The sequence below is a fragment of the Peromyscus eremicus genome, chromosome 2 (assembly GCF_949786415.1).
Source record: "Peromyscus eremicus chromosome 2, PerEre_H2_v1, whole genome shotgun sequence".
NCBI classification, from domain to species: Eukaryota; Metazoa; Chordata; class Mammalia; order Rodentia; family Cricetidae; genus Peromyscus; species Peromyscus eremicus.
In genome coordinates, this window is record NC_081417.1 from 82,672,899 (window position 1) to 82,692,956 (window position 20,058).

Consider the following 20,058-nt stretch of genomic DNA (forward strand, 5'->3'; position numbering starts at 1 on the left):
TGAACCCCAAAACTGACACCCCAAACATCCCAATGGGGGTCCTGTGAACTTTGTTTCTGGAAAAACAAATTTGACTAAAGTGATACCCGGCCACTGAGGAGCAACTATGCTCCTCATCTTGTGTCCATAAGGGGAAAATAGCAGGGCCTGCAGATGCTCTGGAAAGAGTCAAGTGCTTTAAACTGCAAAGGCCAGAGAAAACAGCCCACAGCTGCCCAGAGCCACCCCAGCAAGAGGCCCTGAGATTGTTCTGAGCTCCCCCAGTTGGAGCCTCTCTGCGCGCTGGCCAAGAAGAAAGGCGAGGCCAGCTGCACAGACAGGCCTTCTAGTGCAGGGCTGGGATGGCTGAGCCAGTGTGAGTCAGGGACCCAGATGTGGGCCCCTTCTCTTGTACTGCCCCCATTCTCAGTGAAATATAGCAAAGGATGAGGGTGAAACCAGGACAAACACAGACCGCAGAAAATGGGTTTAAGTCAGATTGGGATGTGCCTGTCCTACCCAAAGCACTTTACCCTTATCCCCAGCCCATTCAGTTTCCCCCAGGACATCACAGCTCACAGGAGACCTAGCCTGCAGCTGATTTGGGAAAAAGCTATTAGAGAGTGCTCTAAAGTCAGAAAGGAGGGCTGAGAGAGGAAGAAGAAGAGGAGGAGGAGGAGTACCTCTATGTATGGAAGAGGAAGAAAGGATTGTGGGTTTCTCTATGTATTTAGCACTCATTGAGCAATAAATGGAGTCAGATGATTTAAAAAGAGAACAAAAGGAAAGGGGTCCCTTTCCATGCTGTGGCCATGGAAAGAGGAGAGGCCTTAGGGTACAGGGGCATGGGAAAGATGAGTTAATATTTGAGATAATTAACATCTAAATTCATGTGCTGCTCGTTCTGAGATACTTATGTGTGAGTATCACAACTCATCATTTGTATGTTCCATAAACTCAGATGACAGAACCAGACTGGGCCCAAAGGATCTGTGCACACACTTTTAACCATCTGTGCAGTATCCCTGTCTTCTATTCCTGCTATGTGCACGGAGCTCTGTGCTAGGTACTGAGGCTACAGGGGAGAATATCATAGATATTTTCCCACATCACCATGTTTAAAAGTTTCTGATGGACTTAGAGTCAAGTCTCCATATTCCTCCCTGTCTTTCTCGAAGGTGATCAAAGTATGTTGGGGGTTAGAGAATAGGGTGACAGATCTATGATTTTTATGTCCAAAGACCCTTAAGAAGTACTCAGAGGTCACTGAGATAATGGCTTCAACCATACCCTTTAAAGTAAATTGCTATTTTTATTACTGTTACTGTTGTTATTAGTAGTACATTGGACTTTTCTAATGTACAAAGGACTCTGATGATATAAAAAGAAGAGGGAGAAGGTTGACAATAACTCAACTAAATGATCACAAATATTATATTCTTTCAACTTGGCTTTCTAGAACACAATATGGGTGTCCTAGTACTTGATACAAAAATGTCTCTTACTCAGTAACTGCGTCATAGCCAAACCTGTCTCAGACCATACCCACAAGTTGAAGCAGTTTTTACCCAAGTTTTTTCCTCCCCCCTACCCTCCCACCTTTTTTTTTTGCTTCTGTTGCTGTATGCTTTATTTGAAGCAGGATCTCACCATATAAGTCAGGCTGATCTCAAACTCACAATCTCCCTGACAGTCTCCTGCATGCTAGAATCACAGACATGTATCCCCATCACTGTACCTAACATCTTCTGCCCACTTTGAGCCGTTTGTTTTTCTGTATCTGCAAAGTTGATGCTATTAGCACCTATATACATGTACACACTGTATCTACAGTGTATGTAGAATGTATGTGTACACAGAAAGATGTAGATATAGAGACACATCCATGACTGATGTTAACTTCATGCTACTAAATTCAGCGACATACTAAAAGTGTAGTATTTCTGAGTCTAATTTATTATGACTTCCAAGATAAGTCATTTGCAGGATGTCACTGACTATCTCCATCTTGCCTATGAAATAGTGGAGAAGTGAGTCACTTTTAGACATTTGTGGTTAGCTGTAGGTATTCGGTTAGAGCATTCAGCGTGGTATTACACCAGTTCAAGTGGGTAAGTGCTGTGTTCCTCCTTCTGTCTTGTGTTCCTTCTTAAGCATGGAGGCAGGGCTTGTGCCATTTTCTCTATGTCACCTTCTTGCTCTCAGTTGAGATAGGGACACTGACATCTGGACAAGTATACAGAAGTGAAACTATTGTAAGCTGTGGCTCTTTGTTGTTGTTGTTTTATGTTTCTAAACAAATTACCTAAGTAAAGCGTGGTACTGTACTGAAACCATACCAAGAATAAATAGATAAATAGAAGAAAGTTATGTAACTTCCTGCAGTCACCCCACTTGAAAGCATGACTGACATTTTGCTGAGCATTATCCATACTATTTCCAAAATATAATGAGTTCTGTGTCTTCAAGCAACTATAAACCCTAGGATGAAACAATCTTAGCAACAATACAAACAAATACGTCAGTATAAGGACACACCTCTCCTTATGTGATTCAGGCCCATAGCAGCTCTCTCTGTACTAGTACCTCAAACCTGACCATCTTCTAAGCATATAGGCATCAATATATTTTCTTAAAAAGTTTTGCTTTTGCAGAAGAAGTCTTATCACAAAGTTACAGGCTTAGAAACCTAACAACTGTGTTCAACCTGCACATCAGATTTTCGTTCAACAAATGAGGTATGGGGAGCCCATTATGGGTCATGAACAGTGAGAGGAAGGGCAGAGTCCTTGTCCTTCCTCATGATACACTCACACTGCCAGCAGCACATAGCCAGCTGTCATACTGAACTCCACACTTAGCTGATGATGCAGTCGACCAACTTGTGTCCTTCAGATAAAATCTCAGTGAAGACACTGGTAATGTTAGTAGCTTCCAGCTTACTAATCAAGACTGTGATATTTTTACATTCATTGACTGTCTCTGGTTCACTCTACATGTCTTCAAACTAAACATTGCTAACTTTTACATTGCACCAAAAGGGATAAAATGTAACCATTTAAGGTCATGAGACCAGTGAGTAGTGGAATTAGAATTACCTCCTCCTCTGTGCTCCATGAAAACAGAAGGAAGTACATGCCTTTGTATCAGACCCACATGGTTACAGGACAGTGACATGGTTTTGGTTGGGCCCAGTAAGTTCAATTTAGGAAGATGACCCAAGCAGTCCAGGGGGCATTAGGGCTGAGAAAGTCTTGTCTTTCCTTAAAGACTTCCACATTTGTTTTGTTGAACCTCTCTCAGACCACCCAGTTTAGCTGGTCTATCAGACTTGTTCTACATCACTCTGTCCTGCTCTGCCAGGGATGACAGAAGACACATGACAGATCCCAGGCCAGTCTGTCTTCTATGAGGCACCTGATGTGTTGGGACACAGAGAAGAACTGGGGCTTAAAGACAAGATATAGATCCTGATGGCTTGAGCTTGTCTGAGCCACAGTTTCTCCATATGTAAAAAGATGGTAACACTAACTATTATATAAGATGAATCTGAGGATCAGTGAGAGCATATGAAACTGCCTGACATCAAGGCTAAGTAAGTGTTTAATAAATGATTATTACAATTAATTTGATAAGTACTGTTTCTCATTTGCTGGTCACTCTTGCTGCAGTTTGGAAGGTGCTAGTCAAGTACTCAAGAAGTTGCCCTTTGGTGGTGATGATTTGGGTGTAGAGGATGGTAGCCACACCCCATCCTGTTTTACATCCTCTATTGTCAGTCAGTGACAAAGGAGCTTGCCTTCTGTGTGAGGCACAAGTCCTGCATGGCTGTAGGAGACTGGCCCTCCTCTTCTTTCAAGTGCTAAACGTTTCAGGCAGTGGAGCATTGTGAAGTCTTCTCTGGGACCCTTTTCCACACTGTAAGTCCTGTGCCCCATCCTTATTCCATCCCACAGGCCAATTCAGATGGCTGAGAGTTTGGATGTCTCCTCAGGGCAGATGGACAAGGGAGTCATCTGGGAGAGGAAATTTGAAGAACACATAGTGAATATAGCCCCACCGTTGCCTCGGCCACGTTGCTGGTGCTGAGAAATAACACGAGCCATTTATCTGGGTCCCTTCACAATTTATGTGGCAGCAAATCCCAATCTGAATTGTGCTGTGGGATGTCTTTTTGTGTGCTGTGAATATGTGTGGTACCCATTGGATAATAAATAAATCTGTTTGGGCCTATGGCAAGAAAGCTTACAGCCAGGTGGGAAATCCAAGCAGAGATACAGAGAGAGGAAGGGTGGAGTCCAGAAAGACATGAGCCACCACCAAGGAGCAATGAGATGCCTGTAGACCTGTAATGCCATGGCTATGTGGCAGGACCTCGGGTGGGGGAGATTTGTCCCGACTGCAGGGCTGGGCAGGACTGAGAAACATTCTGGCTACAGAAGTGCTTCTGGTTTGTGTGGGGATTTCCCTCTTTGATCCCATTTACTGTATGCATTTGCAAATGTGTGTATCTAGTTAGAGGAGTTATAAGTTTGATTATACAGGTTTTGTCTGCAAGTGCAATGAAAATACTACAGAAAAAATTATATGATTGAACCTCTATAAAAACCCCAAATGAAATTTGGAGTCCTAAGCCGGGCAGTGGTGGTGCATGCCTTTAATCCCAGCACTCGGGAGGCAGAGCCAGGCGGATCTCTGTGAGTTCGAGGCCAGCCTGGTCTCCAAAGCGAGTTCCAGGAAAGGCACAAAGCTACACAGAGAAACCCTGTCTCGAAAAACCAAAAAAAAAAAAAAAGAAATTTGGAGTCCTAAGCTATACCACCTAAGGGATTTATAGATAATGTAACAGAATCCAGATTTGAACCTGAGCAATCTGCTTCAAGACCCTGAGTACTTCACATCTTTATAATTCTACCTTCTTTCTCCCTGAATTATGACCATGCACTGAGCACTTTATTCTTCTTTATTATTCCACACCAATAGGAGGAGCTACCTTTATCCTTTCTGTTTTATTGATCAAGAAACAACTGCTTGAACTGGAGAGATGGCTCAGTAGTTAAGAGTACTTTCTGGTCATCCAGAAGACCTAAGTTCCTATGTCAGGTGACTCACAACTGGCTGTAACTCCAGCTCTAAGCAATCTGACTTCCTCTTCCAAGTCCATGATTATCCACACACTGCCACGCACATACACACAGGCATGCTAATAAAATTAAAATGAATCTAAAAAAAAAAAGAAACCAAAGCTCTGCATGCTACCCAAAGTCCCCATGACAGGATTGAGGCATCAGAAGTGACAGGCTCTAATGGTTTAAATTATAGCCATGGTGCGATACTGCCATAGCCTACCGAGGACCAAAATACACTGTAATAACTCATGACTTGCACATTTCTATGTCATATATACATCTCCTTGATTGATTCCGTATAGTCAGACCACTGATATTTGTAAAACAATATTTCACCACATACACTAAATCTTTCCATAAATGTTTATTGAGTACTTTATGGCAGACACCCACTCCTCCCCCCTCCACCATCACCAGGAAGAAAATGATGAGTAAACACAATCCTTCCAAATTTAAAGGAAACCCCAAAGGCCTCCAGGAGACCCAGAGATCTGGGTCCCTTCCTCCTCACAGTTTCTCTAAGTTCAGTAGTCTTCAGAAGTTCACCCAGCAGTGCTCTTTCTAGGCAGTCCAGCCTCAAGTTCTCAGGGCACGAGTGTTCTTATTTTCAGGATTGTCTATCATAAAATTTTCTTAGTTTTCTAATTCAAATGATGGTTTGTTTCACACACTGGACTGTAAGCATTTGGCAGCCAGAGATACATCTTTTCTTCTTAAAGGATGTACATCTAACCTCTAGCAGAACATCTGTATGCCCAGGAGGCATCCTATGTATACTCCCCAAATCTTCAAAGTGGTAAATAGAATTTGGGGGATATAATTCAAGGATTAGTATTCAAATCTGGAAGGGGGTAGAGAGGAAAGGTAGAAAGCTTCTCAGAGGTTGTGAAAGTGAGGAGCTTGAACTGCAGCATCATGACCTGTGGATGACAGTCAAAGGAGCAGGGACAGACATCAGGGAAACAGGGATCGAGTGTGCATGTTGCTGTGTTGTGGAGTGAGCATGCGGCTGACTACCTGAACTGAGGGCGGTTGGTAAATGAAGTTGAGAAGAGTCTGTGGGACAATAAATCTGAAGCAGTGATGTATGTTGAAAACCAGCACCCTTTGTAAAAACAAATGCTATGTTTCAAGTTCGCCTCATCATCATAAATCTGCCCGAATCTCCCAACAGAGAATGCATCATGGTACCTTTGGTCACTCTAGATACCTTACTATGCTAGAACAATGTCTAGAAATGATTCATAATTGTCCCCTCAATGTGTGTGATGGGGATCCTGGTATAATCTCAAGAGATGCCTACTGAAAGGAAAAACACTGAAGTAAAATTATATGTATATATACATGCATATGTGTGTATGTTTGTATATGCATGTATGCATGTGTGTATGTGTGTGTAAGTATATGTGTACATGTGTGTATGCACTCAGTGTGTATATATGTACATGGGTGTATATGTGCGCATATGTGTGTTTGTAGGTGTAATATATATGCGTATGTGTAGATGTGTGTATGTGCATGTATATGTGTATATGTGTGCATACATGTGTATGTGCATGTATATGCATGTATGTGTGTACATGTCTATATGGACATGTCAGTATAAGTGTGCATGTGTGTGCTGTGCGATGTCTTTCTGTATGCTGTGAATATGTGTTGCTCTGACTGGTTGATATATAAAGCTGCATTGGCCTATGGCAGGGCAGGATGAGGTTAGGCAGGACATTCAAATTGAAGATGAGACAAAAAAGGGTGGAGTCAGGGGAGACACCAGCCCGCCACCCAAGGAACAAAAGATGCCAGGAGACTGGTAATGCCACAGCCATGTGGCAACACGTAGATTAATAGAAATGGGTTGAGTAAAGTTGTAAGAGTTAGCTACCAAGAATCCTGACCCACAGGCCATTCAGTTTGTAATTAATATAAGACTCTGTTTACTTGAGACCAAGCAGCTGTGGGACACGGGTGGGAGAGATTCATCCCAACCACGGGTCTGGGCAGGACCGGAGAAACTTCTGGCTACATGTGTGTATGTGTATTTGTGCAACATGTGTATGTACGTGTGTATAAATGTGTATATATGTAAGTATGAGTGTATATTTATGTTTATGTGTGTATATGTGTGTATATTTGTGTTTATGTTTGGGTAGTTGAATGTATATTCATGTATGGATGTGTGTATGGATGTGTGTATGGGTGTAAGTATATATATGTATGAGATATGTATATGTATGTGTATGCATTTGTGTGTATATCTGTGTGTGTGTATGTGTATGTGCATGTGTGTCTATATTTGTTTCTACATTAAGGTGAAGCCTGTTGTGTTTTTCTCTCTAAGCGCCCAGGTTTCATCGTCTTCATGCTTCTTTATCTAGATCATCATGTTTCCGGTTGGAAAAAGTCAATCCAAAGTTATGAGACAAAGGAGACCACCAAAGAGAAAAATCAGACATAGAGAATGACTTTCAGAAAGACAGATGAAAAGACTGAGTGAAACAAATATCCTTTGTGGAAACCTGGAAGAGGCCTGTTGGCACCTCCCATCAGCCCTGGGGAGGAGAGATAAAGATCCCATCCTTATGGGTATCAAGCTGCATTTATTACATACCATCGCTAATTTAATTTATACCACATGAACTGACCTGCCAAGATTTTATTGTTGAGACTACTTGAGAGGAGGGTACAAAGCAAAGAGCCATGCCCTTGTCATCCACAGGCTGGGGTCAGAGGTGTCTCCTCTTTTCTCCCTTGACTTCCTCCCAGTTCTCATAACCATGGCTCATTATATTTCCTTAGGGGTTCCCTGCTGTCCAGGAAAACTTTAAAGTCTGAGATCATTTCTCCTTGAGAGGGAAGCAGGAGTTAGAAACAAACCAAGATGGCTGCCTTGGATTGTAAAGTTAGAGTGGCAGGGGTTGGCTGAGGGTAAACCAAAGAACACTCTGGACAAAAGGGGAATCACCAAAAACATTCAACTTAGTCTTTAAAACTGATTTCTTGCACACTTCTCCCTAAGATAAAATGTACCTCAGTCAAATATCCCTCTGTTTGAGATTCACAGTACTCAACATAAGATTTCTGAAGTCAGCCAGGCAGTGGTGGTGCACGCCTTTAATCCCAGCACTCGGGAGGCAGAGCCAGGCGGATCTCTGTGAGTTCGAGGCCAGCCTGGGCTACCAAGTGAGTTCCAGGAAAAGGCGCAAAGCTACACAGAGAAACCCTGCCTTGAAAAACCAAAAGAAAAAAAAAAAGATTTCTGAAGTCAATGCATGGTGAATCCTGGTTACACTTGCTGAACAATTGTTTAAACTGATTCATCTGAGAGCTTTTATGTATGTACTATGACACATGTATTGGTCTTTCATAAAACTAGTATTCTTTTTTACAAGCTCTGCAGATGAACTCAAGAATGTTGAGTAGAATCTACAAAAGCTAAAGAATGGAAGATTAAAAGCTTTTGTGTGACCCTTCAGGATGAATGGATGACGAGGAGGCATGGATTAGGCAGAAGAGAGAGGGAAGGTTCAGAAGTCTCATATGTCCACTTAATACTGCACTCAGTAAAGATCTACAAGATGCTTAGTCTGAGCCACACATCCTTGGTGTTAAAATACACAGAGGACCAAGAGAAGTAAGAACATATTCTCGCCGGGCGGTGGTGGCGCACGCCTTTAATCCCAGCACTCGGGAGGCAGAGCCAGGCGGATCTCTGTGAGTTCGAGGCCAGCCTGGGCTACCAAGTGAGTTCCAGGAGAGGCGCAAAGCTACACAGAGAAACCCTGTCTCCAAAAACCAAAAAAAAAAAAAAAAAAAAAAGAACACATTCTTTATGGCATTTGTATTCTAAGAAGAAAAAGAGATGTAAACAAATACTCATGAGTGATACTTCTGCCCAGAAGAAAAGTATATGGAGCCTGAAAGTTAATTTAAAAATTTCCCAATCAAAAGAGAGAGGGGGACATGTATACCCTGATACCCCTACTCTCCTTCAAAAACACTACACATGCTGCCATCCCAGGGCCTTTGCACGGACTCTTCTCCTTGCTTTGGATGCTCTTCTTGCTCCTCTTTGCTCCACAGTTGCCCTGTTCTAACTACAATATTTAAAATCAGGCAGCCTCTCTCTTCCTTCTTTTGCCGATTTTCTTTGAGTTTACTTGTGATATCGCTTGTCATATATGAGAAATAATATTCTTCCCCCCAACACTGAGGAAATGGTGCCCCAGAGTTGTGCCACAGTGAACATAATTCTCCCTACTGTTTGCTCAATAGAGGAAAGAAGCTTTCTTTTTGATTCTCTCCTGTATACTAGCCTGATACACACCAGGAATCCAATATTTCTTTATGTAGATATTTAATGAATTAATGAATGAAAGAAGAGAGTGGGAAAATTTAAGGACAAAGAATAAACAGAGAAGAAAAAGATTTACATCATAAACTCTTCACAAATCACATGGGCTTATAAAAAAACAAGATTGAAGCCAGGCGGTGGTGGCACACGCCTTTAATCCCAGCAGTTGGGAGGCAGAGCCAGGCGGATCTCTGTGAGTTTGAGGCCAGCCTGGACTACCAAGTGAGTTCCAGGAAAGGCGCAAAGCTACACAGAGAAACCCTGTCTCTAAAAACAAAAACAAAAACAAACAAACAAACAAACAAAAAAGGCAAGATTGAGTTCAAAGACATTTTGTAGATGGGTAAAGTAAAACTCAGTTTAAGTGGCTTAATGTGGTGTCAGCCCAAAATACACAGAGAAGTCCAGATTCAAGCACAGCTATGACTCCAGCTGTTGAAATTACTTGGTCCTTGTTAAGCTTTAGTGATCAATTTGACTGCTTCTTCACTGCCAGTGAGTGAGTGCCCTTCTTCAACAGACCATGCAGCTCCTGAGGTGGCCATAGTACAGGGAACTGAATGGCTCCTACTCATGAGACTGATGGATAACAGCATGGTAGATAATACAGCATGACTCAGAAGACTAAAGCTGAGGAACAGAACCTGTTTCCCCGCTACACACACACAACACCTTACTCAGCTACACACACACAACACCTTACTCATTCTCTATGTCAGGCATCTTGCTACCCCCATACCAGACCAGTTAATAGATTACCCAATAAAAGGGTGCATAACAAAGTCTATTGCAAGGCCATCATTACTTCAAGTTTGGCCACATGATTAATTCCAATTGGCTGTGATCCCCAGTCTGGGGTCATTCAGAAATCCTTCACTGCTTGGCTGGGAGGCTAGAGACTCACAGTCTGTAGTCTTCTCTCTCTCTCTGTCCCTCCCAAACTTCTTTCCTTCCTTTGTTACTTCATGACCACATTTTCATAGCTGTACATCCATCTAGACGTTTATTCATTCTTTCACTCAATTATATTAATGTCTACTCTGTACTCATTCCTAGATGCAAACACAGATTCACTCACTTTCTTAAATATCCTTGGTGTAGGCAGGGATGTTTAGAGAGTTATTGGATCATACTAAAGTCACTTCTCCAATCAGATTTAAAATAGAAAATGCAGAAGGTAGAAAGCTGACATCACCAGCTTCCGGTGTCTGTTACAATTAAAGGCCCCTTTCAACATGTAAGAACAGGAGCTCAAGAAACACAAGACATAGCCCTACCCTGGTGGAGGTCACAAACTAGAAAACTTTGGTTTTCCATCTGAATTTGATAGTTGTACAAATGCATATGCATATGATATAAGTGCAACGCCTTCTGAAATAGTCCTTACCCTTGCTATATACACAACACAATCTATTACACTGTTTAAAAATGCAGATCATGCCCCAGCAAACTGATTTCATAGCCAGTTACTAAGTTATGACTGGAAGCTTGAAAACTGCCTGAAATTGATCTAGAAGGGTCTACAGACATATGCTTGGTTATAAGCAAGGTTATAAGCTCAATACTTAGAGAGCAATTTAAACTCCAACTCTTACCATGTTCAAATTCCAATATTCATGTACTGATGTAGGCTGCATCTCCTAATTTACTACTTTTCTCCTGATTGATATTACTTCCTGCCATTCTCTGGACCATTGGACAGGCTTCTTTCTTCCAAAGTAGACTAAACTATCTCTCTGACTTCCTGCTCCTAGTATAGTCTCTAAACTGGAGTCATAGATCTTCTAATATATAAATTTCCAGGAATTCTGTAATACCCCTCACTTGTTTACAATGTACAAAATAACTAGATGTATCAATTTCTTAGCCTTGACAGGCCTTGATTCCTCCTCCAGGGCTATTTCTAATTTTACTCTTGAGTCTTATTCTGAATCAATGTATAGTCACTTGTAAGGCCTAGAACTTTCCATTCTTCATGTCTCCAGACTTTTAATGCTTTTTCAAGCTAGAATTTCAATTTCACTTAATACTGGGCTCATTCAAGGATTGATTCAATGGCTTATTTTTCAAAGCAGTACCTCCTAGCCACCTACTTCTCCTGTGTGCTGTTCTGTGTATGCCCATATGGCTCATGACTATCTCCTTTGTAGGGTGACTATACACTTAAGAAGTGTGTATTTGAACATTTCTCTATCTCCAGGACACAGTGCACTATTCAGGATAGATGAGACACCTCTTCTCCCACATAAGTCTTTCCCCACAACAATCCTGGCATGTTTTACTTTGTCTCTTGATCTCTTTCCTGGAGGACCTAAACTAACACTATAATCTCAATGTATGTTTGAAGGAACTGAGGCCTAGCGTAGTCATGTGACTAATAAACAGCTGGTGAGACTCAGGTTCAGTTGAGTACTGGCAATGTTTAACAGCTGGCTCTCTGGGGGAAGAAAAGGTGCTGATTTGTAGTACTGGTTGACTTCCAGGGTGTAATTACCTCCATCCTGGGCAATTTCATACTACCAAAGTGACTTCCTGAACATGGAGTGGCGAGGGTAGTGCACAGTTGTCCTTAGGAGCCAAACAAGCTGGCAGTAGTACATCTGCATGTGGCTGTTGCCTCTGCTGGCATCTTTGATAGTCCTCCCAGCTCTGTTTTACTTGAGAGTGCTCTGCTGAGAAGATGCCCTGTGCCCTGTTGGTCTGTTGGAAACCTTGTACAATGTAGGCATTGCTCCATTGGCTCGAGGGGTAGACAGGGGTTATCCAGCTCCTATAAATATATATTCTTCTAGGTGGCATACAATATCAGAAGGCCTAGATATAAAAATGACCTTTGAATACCTTTATGGGTAGGTCATGAAAAACAAGATTGAAAGGGAAGCAGATGTCAGAAACACTACAAAGAGGTAGTTTAAAAAAGAAACATAAAATCGGGATGAAGACTATGGTATAAGAACTGTAGGAAATCAAGGAAGGAAAGGAGGAAGAAGAAGGGAAGGGAGAGATGGCAGGAAAGAGGGACCATAGTCCCTAGTTATGGAAGATCACCTGCCAAGCAAGCTCTGCGCCTACCATTTTCTCATTTCCAATTCCCTTTACCCTATTGCCAAGGTGAGAACTATTAGTCCAGCACTGCAGATGTAGAAGCAAGCTTCAGAGAGATGGCTCCTTTAGTAATGACAGAGGTCTCAAAAATAGCAACTTTACATGCACGGGGACTTTGTAGGACTTTGTAGCCACTTTAATGATGTGATTAAGCAAACATGATGGAGCTGAGACAGGATTTCAAAGACTTACTGTTCATGATCAAGCTCTAAGTATCTTGTTCTACGTGCCACTAAGAGTTTTGATTAAGCTCCTAAGCATGAGCTATATGTTCTTTCATGTCTCCTTTCTAGATCTGGCCAGTGATGAAGAAATGTGCCATGAGGAAAGAAGGGCATCTGTTCTATTTCAAGGATGGAAACCCCAGTGTATTCGCCCAGATCGGACAAGAACGCTGAGCATTTCAGGGCAATCTTATTCTAGCAGACCAACCTTGAGTAAACTCATCACATGGAAGGAATGCTGGAGACGTTCACTAAAGACCAAGAAAAGCGAAGGAGAAAATTTAATGTATTTGAGAACAAAGGCAGCCATTAACCTTCCCATCCTGGGAATTTGAAAATGGAGCCAAATCTCAGCAGACAGCTGGATAATGCCAGCATAAATCCCCCTACTGAATAAGAGACAGAGCAAACAGTAATATTTGAGTGTTGTAGCTTCCTAGATATACCAGCTAGGTCTTCACCCTTAACCACTTAGGTGGGTAGACTCGGGCAACACCAACCTTAACAACCCCAGCCTAGCTCCTCTCTAATCCCAAAGTAGAAACTCGCTTAGCCCCAAATGGAGGGAAGCTTAAACTCTCTAGATGGAGCAGGACCTTCCACTATTGATTTAAGCAAGACTTAGGGAGCTGAGGGACAGGATTCCCACCTTCCCAAAGGAGCCCATAAGGAATAACAGCTAGATGACCCATTAAAAAGAAAACGAGGCCCAGGACAGAGAAAGGGGACATTGTAGTATCTCACAAAGTTACTTTGTTGGCAAAGAGAAGATTTTCTTGAATGATATCAGACTGAAAATAAGTGACAGGACCAAACCTAGTTCAGCAAGTGAGAAGAGAGAAGCAGATGAGATGCTCAGAGCTGGGGGTGTTATTGGCTCACTGACTTTGATTAAGACGCTCTTCTCTAGGCCAATGATTTCTTCATTGTAGCTCAGAGATGAGAGGCCTGCTCTCTTCTCCATGGTGATAAAGAAAGTAATCTAACACAAACATGGTATTAAGAATGTAATGTTAGAGCCACATAGGCCTGGTTTGAACATCAGTGCTACTCCTGGCTGTGCAACTCATGACATGTCACTGAATGTCTCTGAGCCGTGGTATGCTCACATTAACGTCGCAAACACAGTGCCTGCCCAACAAAGACATTTACTAACTCAGTAGTGAACTTAATAAGCTAGCCATAACATAATTCCTTGCACAATACTGTTTAATGAATGTTTGCTATTGTTACTAACAATCAAACACAGAAGTAATAAATGAGGACACGGCATTGGGCTTCCACATTCCCACTCTAATACAATTAAATAACCTCAGAGTTTCCTTCCAACTCAGTTGTTACCTGAAAATACACAACAGAAATATAGTAATATAGAAAAAGAACAGGTGTATAACCAGAGACCAATGTCTGTCTATACTATGCACCCAATCATATCTGTATTTACCAAGATGTGTATGTATGTCTGTGTGTGAAATTTTGTTTGTTTGTGGATTGTGCACATGTATGTGGAAGCATTGAACAATATAGGTGTCCTTCCTAAATGCTCTCCCTCTTCATTTTTGGGGACAAGGTCTGATGATGACCCTGAAGCTCACAGATACAGCTAAGCCAGCTGACCAATGAGCTTCAGGAATCTGCCTGTCTCTGCTGCCCTATGCCACTCAAGGCTGGACTCACAGGCACAGACACTGCCATGTCCTATTTTTAGGTAGGGTCTGGGGATCTAAAGTAAAGTCGAGTTTACATGGCAGGTACCTTATCCACTGTAACTTCTCTGCTCTGTTCACTGATTTTACTGTCATAACTTCCTTTTCCTGCCTAGAGATGGCTGGAGACAGTCAAGAAGCCAGAGGGATATCCCTGACACCCTACTTACACTGGAGACATCAGAATGACAGCTGAAAAGCTGCACCATTCAGGGATAGAGGGCCCCTGACAAATAACAAGAAATCTGCATGTCAGCACTGATGTGCAATCCTGATGCCAGACCTAGACCCCAGTGCCTGAGGTTCTTGGGAAGTCTACAGCTCAGCCTGGTTTTATAAGATTTCTCCTCCAGGTGGGAGAGTCTGAAGTGCTCCCTGGTGGCACCTACCTTGGTGTCTCTTTACTTTGAGAACGCCATTTCTGTGGGTTCTTACTCAAGATTTACAAAGCTAATGGAAATAATTAATTATGCCCATCTTGCAGAAATGCAAAGGGATGTTGAAATCTGGCTTTCTGACTCTGCCATCTGGAACAGATGACTTTATGTCTGTAGTCTTGGCTTCTTCATCTGTAATATGGTATTGGTAATCCTTTTTCATTTATTTTATGAATATTGACTCAGATACTGGGTATATACTGCCCACAAAGAAGTACATGTACCAGCTTTTCAACGAATGTCCTCCTCCTTCATCAGTATGAAAAGAGCCATATTCTCTGCAGTTCCCTATTTCTCAATCCCCATCGTATAATGTTTATATTATATAGGTCTGTCTTCTCCTACATAGGTCTGTCTTCTCCTGTCTTCCTTTGGAAGGTAGACTTTGGTTTCTTAATTTTGTATCCTAGCATTCCACAATACTCTGGCCTAGCTTGGCTGCTTGAGAAAGTTTGCTGATCTGAATCTATTTCACAGAAAATTCTGAGATTCCAAGAACTGACTTTTATTTGGTTAGTTACATAATAAGCAAGATTTGCTTGAGTTCTGTACCATCCTGACCTATCCTGTCTTCTTTGGCAGAACAAGCCTTCTTGGGATCACTCATTTCTTTTTCTTTGCTATGCTTTTCAAAGGCAGTAGGAAGTACGTCTGCTGAAAGTTTGGGAAATGGTTTCTGTATAACACTTGATGCGGGGTGGGGGTGGGGTGAGATGTAGATGGCTTATAACTCATTGATGAGGATAACTGAGATGGGTGGAGTTGAAGCAGACATCTGTGGAGATGAGATGAGCTGGCAGACACAGGGACATGCAGGGAGGGACATGGAGAAGTGATTCGGTGCCATTGTCATATCCGAGATTGAGGCCCCAGCCTTGGCTTTGAGCCCAAGCCTCATTCTTCCTAGGACACTCTTAACTCCTGCCATAGCCACTCTGTCTAGCCTCTGCAATAACACCACCTAAAATCAGCTGGATCATTGCTATTGTCTGCTAGACAGAGGGGAGAGAAGCCGAATGTTATAGCTGATACTGCTCTTCCTTCCCTATATCTCGTCAAAATGCTACTTTTATCTATCATCCCATCTTTCACCTTCACACACCCACTTCCCCTGCTCTTCCCCATGACTGGTTCTTTTTACCAAAACACGTATTGCATTCTAAGAGTTTTTAATGTATGTGGCCTCATGTCTGCACAGTATGTGTGAGTGTCGCACACAATGTGTGCTGTGTGGATAGATGTCTTTTGATGTCTTATCCATGCCTGTGTGTGCTTGGTGAACTGACAGGGCGTTTGGCACATACCCTTTACAGTATGCCTGTGGGGAGATGGCTCGGCTTATGCATCTCTGTTGTTTATCCAGGATATGACTCCTGGGGGATCTGCCGTGTAGGGAGTAAGAGATCCACACTGTCTGTGTGGGCTGTGCTTTTAACATATTTTGGATGTCTGTATGTACTGTAATCCACTGAATGTGTGTTCTGTTTCTCTGAGAGTGTGTGTTTGTGTGCAAGTTGTGTGTGTTTGTGACTGTATGTCTTTATTGTCTGTCTCCCCTTTCTATATTGTACATATTCTGAATATCCCTAAGGGGTGAGGTACTTACAAGTGTTTATGTACATCCATATATTGTCCTTGCTGCTTAGCTGGGTGAGAAGACTATATTGTGTGCATCTGTGTGTGATGGGTTGCATTCACATTGTGGTCTTGCGTGACATGTTATTCACAAACAAGATCTCCTTGTTTGCAAGCTGTGTCCAAGATCTCCTTGTTTGCAAGCTGTGTCCGAGTAGGGTAGGTTATATTTGTAGTTTCTAGGTACACGCTCATGTTCTGTGCTTTCCCTAGGCCTCTGTCTCAATGAGATGTGTGTTTGAGTGTTTTCCTGGCCAGCTCTTCCTCCCTTTCGGGTGCCCCAGGCTCCCTCCCTCCCTCCTCCTCACTAGGCTGTGACTGCTCTCAGCTGACACCTTGGCTGCTCTGGCAACCCAAGAACAGCCTGGAGAAAGGTCAGCTGGCTGCCTTAGCCCTGTGGCTGCCTAGAGCCTTCCACACAGTGTTGTGGTGTGGGAGCGCCCTCTATTGGCTGTGATATTCACAAATGGCCCTAGAAATCAGTTTAGGCTTCCCTTTCTTGATAGTCTCTGAGAGTTCCATCTTTACTAATTAATAGCCTGCGAGAGGAATGGGTCCACATAAGTTATTACTTGGAGCCAGACACTTTTAATAATGACAGCGCTGTTAAACATACACAGACACTGATGTATGCAGAACCAACAGTTCAGAAAAAAGATTTCCTAGACCCTTATCCAAGTCATAGCCCCTTGGAAATGTCCCTCAAAATATGTGTTAGCACTAACCAGTGAAGGAGCCCACTGATACCCACTTATATTTCAGTGAGAATCTCAAATCCATACTTTCTGGTGACCTCATGCTCTCCTAGCAGCATGGATTTCCCAAGGCTTCAGTTTTCCCTATGCAACAGAGACCCAAGGATGATGAGGAGGGACTCCAGGTACAGAGAGTGGAAGAGGACAGCTGTGCAAGAAGTTCCCAGGGCGTTTAACACAAGCAGGTCAAAGACACCCTTGTAAGAACAGGAATGGTCAAGGGAGTGCCAGGACTTAGCCAAGGTGTGTCTTGTAGCCTTATCTGTGCACCCACTTGTGAACACATGCATATACTCATACACACAAACCCACTTGTGAACACATGCATATACTCATACACACAAATCCACTTGTGAACACATGCACATACTCATACACACAAACCCACTTGCGAACACATGCACATACTCATATACACAAATACACTTGTGAAGACATGCACACACTCATACACACAAATGCATCAGGAGGCAGATGCTCATCAGCCAGTGAGATCAATGATTTCACTCGAGGACAAGCACCACTTACTACTTTTTGAGTCACAGAAGAGGCAGAAGAAGACACAGGACATTTCAGGTGTGAAAATGGGTTTCATTCTGTTCTTTTTGCTGATGACTAAAGAAGGGGCTCAGCTTAGAGGGCCTGTTTCTATAAACTCAGGATGACAGTTGTAGGTAGACCAAAGGACCACTTACTTAGTCCATTTGGTTCAAAGAGTGTCATACAGAATTTTATCTTCTATGAGACACTGATAGTTATTTCATATAAATTTGACTACTACAAGGGTAAATAAAGTTAAGCAGACTTCTCTCTCTCAATGGGTGTCTCAGAACATTAAAAATGATAACATATCATGGATTTCCAGAAGAGGAAGGAGGGAACTGTACCCACTCTTTGATAAAAGACAGATATGGAGGTATTTCTCCTCCCCACCCCAGAATCGTATGGAAATACATTCTGTCACATTAAGAATTGTCCTTTTCTTCTTCCTTTTATACATGTGTTTTTGTTTACCTCTATAGACCTTGTACTGACATCCACAAACAGGCATCAAGTTACCATGTTAAACTACAAATAGGAAAAGACTCAAAGAGGTGATGCTGACTTGTCTCAGGTCACAGCAGTGGGCAGTGACAGAGCAAAAGGAAACCAGGATCCTCTCTCTAAAACACATGAGCTCCTCTGTTAACAGACAGTGTTAGGCAGAATTTACGGCTGTGCTGAGGGTATAGTGTTGAGCATAGCTGTCTCCAGAAAGGTTTTTTTGTTTGTTTGGTTTTTGTTTTTGTTTTTTGGCTTTTCCGAGACAGGGTTTCTCCGTGTAGTTTTGGTCCTATCCTGGATCTCACTCTGTAGACCAGGCTGGCCTCGAACTCAGAGATCTGCCTGGCTATGCCTCTTAGTGCTGGGATTAAAGGCGTACGCCACACTGCCCAGCTTCAGAAAGTTTAAATATGAATATGTCCCCAGAAACTACACAGTGTTCTAAGAGAGACGCTTAAGGACATGCATGTAAAAGGAGAAAAGAGACACATGTATTGGCACACATGCCTATAATCCTGGCTCTCAGGAGGCTAGAGCAAGAGACCACTGCAAGTGTGCGGCCAGCCTGCATTGTATCAAGTCAATGCAAGACCAGACCATGCTTCTTAGCAAGATTCAGTCTCAGAAAACAAAGGAACCACTGAGGGGTGGCAGTAGTGCACGCCTTCAATCCCAGCACTCGGGAGGCAGAACCTGGCCAATCTTTGTGAGTTCGAGGCCAGCCTGGTCTATAGAGCGGAGATCCAGGACAGGCACCAAAACTACACAGAAACCTTGTCTCGAAAAACCAAAAAAAAAAAAAAAAAAAAAAAGAAGAAAAGAAAAAAGAAAACAAAGGAAGGGAGGGAGGGATGGAGGGAGGAAGGGATGAAGGGAGGGAGGGAGGGAGAGAGGGAAGGAGGGAGGGAGGGAGAAAGGAAAGAGAAAGCAAGGGAAGGGAAGGGAGAAGAAGGGGAACAGAAAACAAAAAGAGAGGGAAACAAGCTACTGTGAAATAGAATATAAACCAGGAGGGGTAGAGCATACCTATAATCCCCAGATTCAGGAGGCTGAAGGAGTAGGATTATCAAAAGTTCAAGGTCAGCCTTGACTTCATCATGGATTCTAGGCCAGCCACATCTATATAAGACTGTCTAAAAACATTACTAGTTAGTAAGTAGCATTGTACATCTGAGGTCAAAGAACTGGACAGGAACTGGGACAGTCAGGTTAAGCTCTCCAGAGGAGCTACAGTTGAGCTATGCTTTGAAGATGGAGATAGCTTCCTTAGATCAAGGGCCAGCAACTTTTTTAATGTAAAGCACCAGATAGTAAATATTCTGTTTGTGAGCTGTGTAATCTGTGGTGAAAGCATTCAGTACTGGCTTAGTAGCTTGAAAGCAGCAGCAGATAATATGTAAATAAAAGGAAATGGCTAGGTTCCAATAAGACTTTATCTACAAACAAGGCATGGGCTGTAACTGGCCAGTTCTTGAGTTTGAAGGAGGGCAGAGGTGAGTGAAGACTTTCTGGGCCAAGAGGACCCATTTTATGGAACTGGGGGGGGGGGCAACACACTCAAGAGAAGGCCACAAAGCCTGACATTAACTGTCCCTGTTCATTTTCCAACTCCACTTCAAACCCTTTCCATTGTATTCTAAGCCCTGGGGGTAAGTTTACTGCAGCCAGGCCAAGAGAACACTGCCTGCATTTG

At 42.7% G+C, this 20,058-nt stretch overlaps 1 protein-coding gene across 2 annotated transcripts in view; it reads right to left on the minus strand.

Annotated features, from left to right (window-relative positions):
- Astn2 (astrotactin 2) overlaps window positions 1–20,058 on the minus strand; it is a 968,023-nt gene that overhangs the window by 100,380 nt on the left and 847,585 nt on the right. The gene's annotated exons all lie outside the window — the stretch shown is intronic.